This window comes from Sycon ciliatum, chromosome 9, assembly GCF_964019385.1.
Source record: "Sycon ciliatum chromosome 9, ocSycCili1.1, whole genome shotgun sequence".
Classification (NCBI taxonomy): domain Eukaryota; kingdom Metazoa; phylum Porifera; class Calcarea; order Leucosolenida; family Sycettidae; genus Sycon; species Sycon ciliatum.
Window position 1 is genome coordinate 18,168,146 of NC_088651.1, and position 13,272 is coordinate 18,181,417.

The following is a 13,272-nucleotide window of genomic DNA, read 5'->3' on the forward strand; positions in this document are numbered from 1 at the left end:
ATGTGCAGAAGAACATTGCAGGTGTGGCATGGGGTGGTTTCATGACGACATACATGTATCGCACATGCCGTCATGAAACTACCAGTTTTAAGGATAAAACAAGGTCCAATAAAGTCTCAAATCCTATATATAGGATTCGAGAAAATAGGGCACAGGCCTTAGTAATATTGGGCAAGGAGATGAGCCTGAAATGTTAATGTTTGAAAAAAATATCTGATTCAACTCTCGATATCTACTAAGACCTAGCAAGGAAGATTATTGGTCACATACGTTTTGCTATTCTCATGCCACACCCATTTTGAGTTGAAAAATATGACCAAAATCCTATATATAGGATTTAGCAAATTAAGGGATACTCATCGACTTCTACTGCAGATCTGCAATCTGCCACGTAATCCGCCCATCCATCCTTCTCTTTATTGTAATGTACAGTGTACATGTACATGTACATGATTGCACAAGTACAATGTACAGTATCTGTATTTCGCTCCTGCTCTTGTAGCAGTTGAGCACTCTTGCGTGGGGTAGTGCCTTTGCTGTTTGCGTTATGCAGAGCTCACTGACTTGTCAGTTTGAGCACTCTGGCAAGGTACGTTCGGGCCTGATTGGAAATTTTTATTTCCATTGCTATCAGGTTCGGCCTCATTTTCTCTGTGCTGCGCTGATGAGTTCAAAAAGAACGAAACAGCATGCTGTCCGCAGATTGAGTATCTGTAATTCTGTATGTATCAAAATATTTGTAACATGGAATTTGTGGGCACAAGTTGTGCAATCGAGCCCACCAACTAAACCAGATTTTGAACAGTCAGACCTGCCCACAATTTCCATGTTACAAATGTTTCCCTTGGCTCACCACCTGAGTATCAAAATAATTATAATGTACATGTACATGTACATGGAATAATAATCTGGGCGCCCAGCATGTGTAATTTAACTTACTATATTTGTACTCAATCTGCGGACAGCATGCTGTTTCGTTCTTTTTGAACTCATCAGCGCAGCACAGAGAAAACGAGGCCGAACCTGATGGCAATGAAAATAAAAATTTCCAATCAGGCCCGAACGTACCTTTTGTATGAATTCAGTTGAACCTTTTCTACGGGCAAACAAAACACAATTTGCAATTTATGGAGGAGTAGAACAGAAGAACCGAATTCCAGTACTGAAAAGCATTGCATGAAAGGAAGAATGTGATAAATAGATTAGAACCGTACTCAAATACAGCAATATTCAATGCAGCGAGCATGTGTAATGTTCTCTACCCGTAATTCGTTTCGTTTCTGTTCCCGTCGTTTTGTTTTGTTCATTATTTTCCATCTAACACAGTTACGTGTTACTTCTGCCCATGTTGTCCCAGGCCAAACATCATTCCTTACAGTACCTTGTGTATTGCTGTTGCTCATGAACTTTCTTTGGTGTTAGTCTTTGTTGCATAATTTGTGATGTACACAGCATTGAAATTTCTCCCCCCTCCCCCCAACCCTCATATTTCATTCCAATTCCCATTCTCACATTCGCGTCCAGTGTAATTGGTCTTACATGTAAATGTACACGTATGCTCCGTGTGTAGGGTCCAGCGGATAATGCTCCGAAAATGTTAGTATAATGCTAATCATAATGATCCAAAAATTACCTTGTAATGCTGATTATATGCTTCAACAAGGCTAGCTATAATGCTCTTGGTTTTGAACAAAAATGGAAGAAAGGCTGCACATTGTCAAACTTCCAGGAAAGGATGCATTTAGTCGATCTGCCTCTGGCTGTGGCTGAATAGTGGGTGTATCAAATCTTTTCCCTTGCTTATCTATGTCGTGAGAGGTGAAACCATTATTGCTGGTGATCATTTGGGTGCTGGAAGTATATCATGGGAAGTGGTATTCCTGCCTGCAGAAAAGCTGTCACTGCTTCCGATCTGCGAAAAATGTCTTCATCTGAAACAGCTCACGTGAAGCCAGTTACTGACAGACTGAGAGACGATCTCAGATCGAGATCCCTCCCATTTGCGGAAATCCTGAAAACACGTCGTGGTCAGAAGTTATTTTGCCACTCTACATCCTCTGCTTGCGCTGTCTTCTTCTCCTGAGGTTGCGTGGAGACAAATGGTTGGCCAGAATACTCTTCTTTTCTGATAGCACTTGACTGTAGGCCTTGCATTACAATCGTCCACGACGAACTGTACATGCTTCACCAGGAAAGTAAGACACGCGCCGCTGAGCACTCAAATCGTCTTGGTACTGCGTCCATGAGAAATTCGAGTTCTTTTCGAGTCTGCTGAGGTGGACTCGGCAAAGGCAGTTATTTGGAAAATGCTCTTTCTTTTTATAGCCGCTCCTTCATCCAGGTCCAAATTTATCAATGGATCAATGTTTACTTCAGTATCGCTAGAGATGCTATGGCCAGAGCCTATGGCATAGCAGGAAACCTCCTCTTCGTCTGTTTGATATTCCACTCGCGTACAATGTACGTCTAGTCTCCTCCATGGCTCTCCATGATTTCTAAAAAAGAACTTGTAAATCATCGTTGCGGATTTTGTGTTACAGCCTCAGTTGCAACGCGTAACCAATATTGTCGTTGGGCATGCTACATCACCTGTACATTTACCTGGCTACATTGCTACATAAAGGCTTTATGTGGCGTTACTAGTGCTAAAGCTGTTACGTGTCTACAAAATCACAAAATGATGTGCCGGTAGATCTACACTGTAGATTCTACATGGCGTTGCACCTCATGGCTTTAGCCGATTGTTGCGAAAAACCTGAGATTCCCGACATTATCCACTATGAAACTCGTTATGCCCCTCTAACCTCACATAATGCTCGTGTTGTTCCTTTCTAATGCTCCATAATGTTCTGATGCTCGGATATTCTCATAATGCCGAATATAATGCCGGTATTATCCGCTGGACCCTTGCCCTATGTACTTGAGAAACCGAAATGGAGAATACAAACTTTGTATCCACTGGTTTGAGTGGAAGACACAAACGGGAAAAGTCTGAAGAAAAAATTGACTGTCACCACCAGGATTCAAACTAGGGATCTTCGCCTGAGGCCAGCGAAGCTCTAACTACTCTGGGCTAAGGGGTAGCCATCACCCCAGCAGAGACCGTTGAACATTTTCTGCAGACTTCGTAACTTGTACGCACATGTACATGTAAACGAATGAGTTCGATTCGATTACGTTGTATGTACTGTACATGTACCACCATTTCTAGGATAACCTTTTTAGACAATCCCAGCCCAAAGCGAAGGGGATTCATTTGGAAAAGAGAAGAAAACACATGAGAACGAGTTATGCAGCAACTTTTACGAGTTAATTATTAAGATCCTTTTGTGGTAGAACATCACGTGTATGGCTGTATCTACCTCGGACCACCCTGGTATAATCGGGCATGGTGCTGATGGCGATGGCCTGGCACGAGCGAAACTCCTCTAGTCTAAGCTGGTTGTGTTTCTCAACACATTCGTACGCCGGATGTAACGCGGATGTGCAAACTAAGTTACGTTATAGTAAAGAAAAAAGGACCAAGAATGGCTCTCCATCTGAGTCCATTAATACGTTACTTTAATAAAAATTAATTTTACATTATCTTACATCACACGTACCTGTACCTGAAATCTGTCCGCATGAGGCTACGAGCCAGTAGGGCAGGTGAGACGAGGAACGCCGGATTGCAGAATCCACCTCACTGTGTCCAGCAGAACGACACAAGGTAACTGTACCTGTGTCTCCACAACGAAATATTCTCCCAACATTGTACTTCAATAACTGGCTTTGTGCCACGTTTTGACAACTTACGGCAACCAAAATACATTCACCCTCGCTATCTAAACAACAGGCATCATAAATGGGAGTTCTTCCTAAAGTTTAACACAATCACAAGATGCTTATCGAATCGTCTCCTGGAGATAGTCCTATCGTTCGACCTACTCGGAAGGCATACGCATATTCTGTCTGCGCACTTCGTATCTTGTTACGCAATGTACAGGTACCTATTGTTCCGTGTCGATCGTGTTGGGTAAACATTATCGGCATGTTGGCTGAGTTGCCAACATGATGTGCGACAATCATTTTCTCTTTGCCTATCCATAACTAAAGTATGTACCAGTACTGGCAGCCACGTGCTCACGTCTGGTCGGATTCTAAAGTAGCGCTATTAATTTCCACAGCGCGTAGATGTCTCTTTCTGCAAACAAGGCATGCGAAGTTTGCGTCGTTTTCCTTGTAATCCTTGTTTATCAGCTCAATGGTAAGGTTCCTGAGGAGTTCTGCGCCAGCGCAGCTGGAGGAAAGCAGCGAAAGTACAATCACCATGATCACTGTGCAGTATGGGCAGGTATGTGCAGGTATGTGCAGGTATGTGCGACTAGACACAATGCGATGGAATGGTACAATGTACAGGTACAATGTACAATGTACGTGGATGGTACAATAATACATGTACATGCACAATTATGCACATGTCCTTTGCTTTCTTCTGTCCATACACCCGCAGATACTGATGAGACAGCATTGAGTGACACCTGTATACCTGTATGAGCATTGCCGCTCGGCTCAGGATGGCTGATTAGCCAGAATGAAATACATATAGATGAACACAGTCTATCCCTTGTGATGCGGGCAGAACAATTGGAAGAATTTGGTGCCTTTTCTCGTACGTTTCATGCTTGTTTGGTATGTGGATGAGCCAATTGAGCAGAATTCAAGGACGTGCATGCCATAAGGTTTGCATGGTTCTGCCAATTGCGATGCTGTTCGAACAGAATCTGCCAATTTTTCGACCATTATCCGCCAAGAGCTATCAGCCTATCACACCGCCAGGCGCGAGCGTTGTCCTTAGACTTGGCTCCACGCCAATACTGGCGTGCTGTAACGTAAGAAGCATTCGTCTCGCAGCTTTGGAAGTGACTATTTTCTCTCAATGAGGGAGGGAGGGGGGGGGGGATTTATCATGCACAGCGTATACAATCACCGTCATGTATGTTACTTCCCCATGTCTAACCCCAAGACGGAATGAATACTGTAGTAGTCCTACTGGCCAAAGTTTAATTAACAGAAACGTTTTTGGACATGACGTATTAGGAGGTTCAGCTCGCTCCCCTTGGGCGTTTCGCGGCCGAGATGGATTCCATTCTGGTCGTGGGCTGCTTAACGAAGTCCCTTGGGGTTTACCTGGTGTTTGTTCATGACGATAATGAGTCGGAACTGTAGCTCACTTCCTAGGAGAGAGCAGATATTCGGGCAACAAGCTTGTCAGGACAAATGTGTGAGTGTGATCAGTGGTGGCGAGCTCTTCCGCCGGATGACACTACCTGAACAGATATTCAGCGCTTAAAACTCCATCTCTACGCCAACATACACACTTTCATCTCTTATGGTGAAAAAGGAGAAGGACAAAATGTTACGAGTTTTGACTAACTGTCCACCAACGTAACCAGATATTATACAGTCAGCGAGTGCGACAAAATAGCACAAAACTGACAAGGAGTACTGAGACATTAAATTTTGGTTACGTTGGTGGACAGTTAGTCATAACTCGTAACATTTTGTCCTTCTCCTTTTTCACCGTAATGTAATTGGCTGACCATCCGAGTTCAACTTTCATCTCTCTTTTTCCCCACAAAACGACGAACCTCGAGAGCATGACAGCTGTGTTGGTGAAACTGGAGTATCTCCGCCAGCCTGAGGCGTTACTTCAGCGACACTTCAATGCAGTGCACCAAACACATGGATTTCTTGTGGGCGTCATCCTGGGTCCTTTATCGGCCTGACGTGTGATGAGATGTATAATTATGTTCACATACACTACAGTCGATGTTTGGGGGCAAACAATTACACGTATAGATAGTAAAGAGTCGGCGTGGAGAAAGCAATTTTATCAGTGCAATAAAGAGTATAGTAGATGCAGACATGGCCAGACAACAACGAGTTCATGGAATGTTTAAGGATTTTTATGCTATTCAAAATGGATTTTCGTTTTCACTGATGAGCGGAACACGAAAATCGATTTTGAATAACATGAAAATCCTAAAAAAAACTCCATAAACTCGTTGTTGTCTGGCCATGTCTGCATCTATTATACTCTTTATTGCACTAATAAATAATAAACTGTACATTTTACATGTACTACATAAGACCTACATGTACATTGTATTTAACGTTTTGATTGTGTCACGAACTGCCTGCGGGATTAGGCGTGGGTAGTGGACGAAATAGCCCCTTGATGTTAGCTGTCATCATCCGGATGGGCGAGAGGCCACATCTACAAAGGCTACTTCGTAGCTGAACAATTCAGTTGTAAAGTGGTGCAGAAACCTAGTTTCGACAACGTCAGGAATTTCGAAAATGTGTAAAAGTGGTTGAAACGACCAACGTACAGTTTATTTATAGAACAGCACGTGCCAGCCAACGGCTAAACCCCGTCAATAACGTTCTCCAAGTCCAAGAATAGCTCCTGAACGTGTGTAAAACATTTGAAAAACAGTGCCTGACGAGACTTCGCTTCGCCTAGTTTAGGTGCAGAAGTGAACCTCGGTTATTGATCTAGTATGAGCAGCTTGGGATCGTAACGTTTGGCGTGGTTGGACACAAAGAGGCGATGTTCTGGGCAGAAACACTCCACAGTGTTGAGCTACAGTGGGGAGAGAACTCGCCGACAAAGACACGCTCATTGTGCGTCAGGGAAGAAAGGACCTACTATATACGGCGAGCTCATGTCTGCTAGCTTGAGTTCCTAAAACAGCTTCGCTTACATCACAATGCTTTTAAAATGCTTCGCTTAGATCGAACCTTCGCAGATGTCCATTGTCACAACGCATCGCCACAGTCGTACTCATCGCCTGTCTGTACCCAAATTCGTCCACATTGACTTGTTCAAGCAAAAGAAAAAAATGTTCTTTGTGACCTGGTGGAGTCCATTGTACAATTTATCTGCATTCTAGCCTGGGGCGTCTCGTCCTGATCTCGTCATAGCTCGTGCCGCGAAAAGTCAATTCCTAATCCCCTATTGAAAATGATGGCCCCAAGAACTACTTGCGTACGATGTGTAAGACCCGATGACTGACTCTGGCAACAACGTGGTTCACAGCTGACGCATGTGCTCGTTTGGCGCTCTATCGTGTTTCGCCAAGCTTGAATGCTGTCAAAATTCAAGGCTTCCTCCAGCGCAGGAAACTGCGTCGACTAATCGTCCATTCGCTCGTTCCGCTTCAGGGCGTCAACACGTTTTCGCCATGTCGGAAGAATGTATTCCACTGTACTGTTCATAGCGCGCTAGATTCCTAAGATGAGTAATCTGTAGAGATACGCTCACTGGAGTCGATTGCTCCCACGGATACACTGATCTACCCTGCACAAGGCTGTAGGGTAGCTGCAACAGTACGACAACTTTCGAGTCGTACTCGTATTCGTGAAAGCTGCATGCCTAGATTTTTTAAACCGACCGGTATGACTACTACAGTACACGATTGTATTCAGTTCGTATTGACATGGGGAGGTTGCCATACTGGAGTGGTGACTGGTGAGCCCGCCTTGATATAAGACTATGGAGACTCGGCCCATCCCGACTGCAAATTTGAGAGACTTTCAACTTGAAATCAAGAGAGCCTATGCACCAGTATTAGGCCGGTACAAGACTGAAGCAGGGATAAGGTAGCCGGCTTGAATATACTGAAAACAGTAATGTCACTACAGTTTCCAAGGAGACAAGAACGCAATAACACTGTGTCACTACAGTTCGAAACATTTCGGCTGATACCCTATCGTCCCCTCTGTGGCTTACTGCAAAGACAAATACCAGTGATGGACGCCAGCTTGGTAACCTCGCCTTTTTAACCACTCTAATACTGCACGAGACCCAAAAATGTTTCTGGGACAAACCGGTGCATGTATGTTTGTAGGTATAGATACAAAAGGAAGCAATGTAATCAATTAGTGTTGACGTGATCGTGGCAGCAGATTTTTTCTATTGTCTGACCAGCAGGTTTAGAGCCTAGCTGAGTATGCTGAAGAATAGAAACACATCGTATGAAGTACAGGTGGCCCTTAAGTTAACCCTTTGAAGTGCTAATGAACGCGTGAAAATATGCAATTGCAGTTCACTCCAACAAAGAACTGGACGAACAATCAATACCCAGAATGATCACCCGGAACATGGCAGTCGTCCACACGTGATTTCTGCTTCCCAATGCAGCATATAATAGCCATCATGGACCATACAATAGCTCTTGGGGAGTGCAGGGGAGACGCTTCAGCGCCGAGCCGTCAAGGAAACCGCCTTATAGGACTCATGTAGTTCAACACATGTTTCTCGAAAAACCTGCAGACGAACAAAAGGCCTATTGTCTTGTCTAACGAGTGAATTGAGTTCATTGCATGTGCTCTGGACATGAACAACAGCAATACACATACACGCCACAAATATACACATGCTGCCGGCTGGCCTGAATAGTTGCAGTTTTCGTTTTAACCTGTTGGCATGAAGCATTTTTTCATCAGCATCTTGACTTGAAGGATTCAAGGACTACTTCGGTCCTATTCATTCTCGTCATGTCGCCGAGACCCCTGGTCGATCGAGTTGATCCCTGTACACCAGAACGTCGTCCCTACATCCCCTGTGTCTTGTCTTGTGTTTGTCTCCACATGTCTCTTTGTAGGGCTGTGGTCCCAATAAAAAAATAATAATAAATGAAAAATGTCGTGACGGGTAGAGAGCTCCTGATGGAGGACAATCCAGGAAAATCACCACTCCATGGTGTGGGCAAAAATGCTACTTCCAGTGCTTCAGACATTCCAAACGTAGCATAGATTGTGGTCCCACTACCGTGAGGCAAACAACGTGAAGCCTTAGCTTACCTTATCGTTCAAATGCCACTCTGACTTTAGTACCTTGCGACTTCGACTTAGTGCCGAGTTAGCTGTACTACTCCGAAGCTTTTTTTCTTTTTCTTTTCCAGGTTGGGTCAAGTACTGGCAATAGGTTCTAGACTTGCGCTTTCATTCCACAGGGGCAGTGAAGAAATTCTTGCGGTCGCTTCGCCATTTGCTCCAGGTGAGGGCGATACCTCGGAGGGCGACACCTCGCAGGACGACACTTTGGCACGATCACGGACGCAAGCTACCGGGACACTCTCTGCGAAGTATACAGAAGGGACCAGGGATGGCCTTTCGGCACGTAACAAAACAACTACCAACGGCAAAGGAGAAAGTCAAGTCGGTGCACCATAGCATACCCTACCGACCCCAGCCGATCATATTTTTGTATTGTATTTTATCATTTTTACTTGGGCATTCCCAACAGACCCTAAGGTCTTCTTACAGGGTGCCCAAGATGAATGAATTTGTTAAGTTCCCTCAATGAATTGGGGATATGATTTGTGCGAAGGGATTCGGGAAGCGCATTAAAGCGGTCAGCACCCAGGAATGAAATGGATTTGTATCCAGCTTGAGCTTTCACAATGGGTAAGGAAAGGGAATAATTGACTTGGCCGCGCGTTACCCTATCTGTGGTCTTCGCAGTCACGGCGAAGGGAGAACATGTCAGAGAGGAGTGAACTGCAGATATGGTGGATGCAACGGAACACGAAGAATATGACTTAGTATGATATCTTTTGTCTAAGCTAATTATGTGGTACCGCTCAAGCAAGTATGATGTCCGCGTGAATGTGTCATGCTCAAATATGCATCTAAGTGCTCTCTTACTTATGCGTAGCAGCTGATCTCTCACATTGTCAGCGAGGCAGTGGACGCAGGCAGTGCTGGCGTACTCGAGCTTGCTCTGGACTACTGACAAGTAGAACTGCCTTCTGGCCTGTACAGCAAGGTTCCTCCTTCCTTGTCGAAAAGCACCTAGTTTCTTTCCGTTGTCTTCCCTGAGGGAGTTAACGTGGGCACTGAAACTTAAAGTTGAATCGAGAGTCAATCCCATATACTTAACTTCGTCAGACGGGGCAATAACAGTCGAACCACAGACAATGCTTAGGTTAGGTGGAGCCATATGATGGTCTCGATATACTGGCTGGGTGTGTGAACCAGGGGAGCAGAATGAAGAGAAATCGGATGAGTAAGGGAGGAAAAGGATGAGAAAAGAAAAAAATCGATACTGCTACCCTTCTGCAGCCGTGGTCGGAGTGGCTATACGGACTATTGCACCGATCTAAAGTTGCTAACCACTTTTATCTCCATTCAGTGCGGAACTTTACTTCGCGGGTGACGAATCATCATCTTACGATGACACAGTGTCAGGCGAGAGCCAGCTTTCACACCTTCGGGTCCCTTAAGGCTCAGACATAGCTCCGGAAAGATCGCTAGGAGGGCTGTAGGTACTAGTGGAACGTGGATACATGTCCTCCTTGTATGACACCTTATCAGAATATGGGCACCTGTTGCCAGCCAGATACAGTACCCTGAAAACATCGTCTAAAGCCCGGCAGGAAGGTGAATCAGGGACAGTATGTGCAAATACTCCGTTAGTACCAGCAACTTGACAATCAAAACCGGGGACGAGGTCCTGCATGGTCAGAACGTTATGCAGCTCGTTCCTCGTCACGGCCTCCGGGCGAAGATGTCGGAAGCGATTCCACTCCCTGGTGTGTGCAAACCTCTCATGCATTCAGGATGGGGGTAATCAGGATCACGCACAAAAACCCCTGAGGGGAAATTAGCATGGCGAGCATCACCTCCTGCCACTGGAGGAGCTCGCGAAGTCGGATGCGTTCCACACATCAGCTGGTTCCAATAGTTGGGAGAGAAATTTGAGAATGTCATCGTACCTTCACGTAAACATTGGGCAACCATGAACACTGCTCGGAAGGAAAGGTGTGAATGTAACGCGCCTAACAGTCGATTGAACGAAACTTCTCGCCCATTACGGTCCGTTCCAGATTCGAGCCTCCCGTGAGACGGAAAACGTTGGTTGGTCACATGGGCTAGAACGGGTTGACGGTGGTAATGGCCAAGTGTTCGAACATCCGAGGTTTGCAGGGCGTAGGTAATGTACGCGAATTTTAGGTGCAATCCATGTGGTACAACATGCCATGATCGGGATCTGAAGATGCGGCGATATTTCTTTCGCCAGGTATGGCCATGATTCCTCGTACGTCGTTTATGTATTGCTAATGGCTGGTCGGTCATGGGATCATCAGGTTCGTCAATCAAGGTTTCCCCCTCAGGATGTACAATTGTACATGGTCACACGAAGGCGAAGGTGAGGCCGAGAGAGGCTGTAGCCTAGCTGCCATGTTGGGCCACACGCCGACATGTTAGTTTTCAAGTGCCACGGGGTGAAACTTGTGTGAAAAGGATAATTCATCGCCTTTGTAGACCCATTCACACCACCCAATGTACCAGGCCAAACTGAGCCCCAGATGATTTATAGGCTTCCGGCCAAACGAGCACAACTCCCTAAAGCCCTCCCGCACCAATATTACCAACATCTCATCCTTCAGTCTGCTGACCTTGAGAATGTTGACGTGATACCTTAAAAAGGATGGTGTATATACAGATGTCGTGAAGTTTTGACGCAAATGTATCTGATTTAACGTTTTTTTTAATATGACGATATACATGTCGGTTAGATTGATCGCTTTATCTTTGTTTACTACGCTTAAGTAGTGGTGTTCGTCTCAGACTCTCTTTAGGATTGCCCCAATAGTTTACCTGCGTGTACTGCGCTGTGCATGGTCGATGGGGAACTCATGCTGGTTCCAATTTAGCGCCTTGCCTCTATGGATAACTTCGGTTGTTATCAGTGTACGTCTGGGCACAGTCAATCTAAGTTCTATGGTCGGGACCAAATCGGGATCAACTGGCCTGGCGAGAACGAAGTTTGCAGTCTGTCTGTGCCTGTTTGCGTCACTTTGCGTGGTGTACCATTCCTTCTGAAGATATTGACACATTCCACCTACACCATTGTACCATCCAGACATCTAACCATGCGCTGTACAATGGTCCTGTAGTTGAGCTGGAATGGTTGCTAAAAATGCTCCTTTCGCGGCTAACGATGTGGAAATCAATGGAGCGGCATGCACCCCATGACGGCATGAACACATTTTCTACATGATGCCAAGCGACATTACAACCTCGGGTGGATCATGTTGAACAAATGGGAGCGCGGCAGGTCACAAAACGACGCCGACAGCAGCATGGAGGGTGACACAACACACATCAGCGCAGCCCCACCAGTTTAGCATTATGACCAACACAATGGATGTACGTAGTTCTCGAAAGCTTCCTTGCTCTGGTGGAGCCTGCCGTTGCTCCAAACTTCATTTACTGTAACCGCTTGACACACTGAAATGTCTCCAACTGATGTACACTGACGCCAGATAGCTCCCTCGTGACCTGGCTGCTGTGGGGGACAAAAACGTGCGAAGAACATACATGTACACCATTCTGTTTGCTGTCTAACGGCAGTTGCTTCAACCCATCCAGTGGTTAACGACAATACAAAACATTGGCCACCAATAACGTATCGCGGGATCGTGGCGCTTTAATCTCCTTCACAGCACCGCAAAGCAATAGCGAGCACTCGGAATCTTCCTGTGTGTGTTCTCTCGTTTGAATTGTTTCTTGCTGTTTTGCCATTGCGCTGGAGACCAATGGTCTAAATGCGGTGCGGGGTAGCAACGAGGTACGCCGTGCGGGTGCATCGGGTCCTCTCCAGGTCTACAGGGGTACAGGCACGTTGTTCTCACCCTGCCACGCGTACCGGCCCTAGCTTCCGCACGATGGTAGCACGTGTGGCCATCGCCAAAGCTTACGTGTAGTACAGTATGGCTGGAGGATTCCATGGATGCATTGACATGTTCCGATTTGACCTGGAGCGAAAGGAGATGCTTTTAATAAACTACTACCGACTACAGTGCCAGCAATAGTGGTTTGGAGCGTTCACGAAATACATGTACGTGGCAGACTTTCCAAACGAGCTAGCTATATACTAAAGTGCTTTTTAACGCCACGCCTCACTCAGCCGCGTGAACCATGCCATACCAACTCACAGTTCCTCTCCATCTTGCCTTCTTTCCATCCCTGACTCTAGGTACAGACCACAGCCGTTGAACACACAGGCCACGCGGTTATCCAAACGGAACGATAACCGAGAACATTTACAGAGAGTAGAACTCAGATGGCTAGCCAAGGAAAAAATAGTAACATGGAAAAATGTGGGCACAAGTTATGCGATCGAGTCCACCAACCAAATCAGATTTTGAACAGTCAGACGTGCACAATCTAGCACAAAACTGACAAAGAGTACTGAGACATTACAAGGCATGAAAG